This window comes from Aphis gossypii, unplaced genomic scaffold, assembly GCF_020184175.1.
Source record: "Aphis gossypii isolate Hap1 unplaced genomic scaffold, ASM2018417v2 Contig00299, whole genome shotgun sequence".
NCBI classification, from domain to species: domain Eukaryota; kingdom Metazoa; phylum Arthropoda; class Insecta; order Hemiptera; family Aphididae; genus Aphis; species Aphis gossypii.
The window spans coordinates 29,033-30,607 of NW_026083058.1; positions in this window are offsets into that span (position 1 = coordinate 29,033).

Here is a 1,575-nt window from a genome sequence, read left to right on the forward strand (position 1 = left end):
TCCGACTCACCATGGTCATCACCCATCATTGGAATAGAGAAAAAAAATGGTGAGATCAGACTTTGTCTTGACGCGAGAAAGATAAATAAAAGAATTATACCAGACAGAGAATGTCCCATGAATATGGAAGAAATCTTGTTGAAGTTCCAACAAAAAGCCCCAGAACTAGTCTCCGCCGCCGATAGAGCGCGGTAATACACCTTTCATGTTTGCGGCCCAATACCGAACGCGTTACCCAGCTAGTAAAATAACCTTTCCGCGACACACGAACGCGGAGGACATAGAATATAAGGGACCTCCGCAGTCACCGCCAACGAACAGTGCGCTTTTGCCGAATAGTCAGATTAGTGTTTCTCGGCCACCTTCGGGAAGGCTAGAACCACGGACGCACTCGGCTTACGCTAATCGGACCGTTTCCCACACAACCACCGCCGTTAATAGGACCGCCGCCGTTTTCGGCTACCCGTACCGTCGGGAAGGCTAGAATGTGCCCGCTGCCGCCATCCGTAGGACCGCCGCCGTTCTCGGCTACCCGTACGTCGGGAAGGCTAGAACGTGCCTAACACTACCGTTAAAATAAAATCGCCACCAATCTCGGCTACTCATACACGCGAATATTAAACCACTATAAACGGGCAGAGCGTATGAAATAAACATCGCCACCGTTATATTTACCGTACACTATCATACACGCCGCCGTAATATTCACCCCACACTATCATACACGCCGCCGTTATCTTCGAGACAAATATATTATAACCTTGCCGCCGCAGATGGCGTAATCGCCACCACCCGTATTATTCCGAGATCCCGGTGTTATGGGCTACGAGATATCTATAAGATATCTACGAGATTACAAGGCTAAGTTAGTATGACCATGCCTCGTGTCAAGGGTAATGCGGATGCTACTATGACCATGACACGTGTCGGGATAGTAAGCGCACAAATAATTACAGTGCACTAATGATGCATTTGAGATGTTATTGCACATTTTCAAATTCGTGTCCGAATTTGCAACAACAACAACAAGGACACCTGGTTTTACCAGAAGGCGAAAAACGACGTACGTAAACAAGAGACGCACCACAATATATAAGGGAGCCCGAAGACCAGCTACGGCAGATGTACCAAAGCTATCAACAACTGAGCACTTTCACGTCACTCAGCCACTTATTTAATTTGTTACATGTATTTTGTTTGTATGCAATAAAAAATATTACGTTATTAAGTTTAACTTTCATTCAAATTAACCATTTGGATTCAAATCTGATACTGGCACGCAACAGTGTTTTAAAGTTACAATGTGTTAGTGATCAAGTTGAAATCAAATGGTCCACGTTATATTGTTGAATACTGTGTTATTTTGTTATTTTGTTACTGTGCAGTTATTTTTTATTAACTATGAGTACATTAACGATTAGGTCGAAACCAAAATTGGTGGACGAAAGTAATTTTTGCTACATTATAGATAAATCACATAACGAAAAAGTAAGTAAAAATTATATTATGTTTCTGATAAATATAAATTATAAAATCTATACATGAAAACTCGTTTAAAATATTAATTTTTTTTTT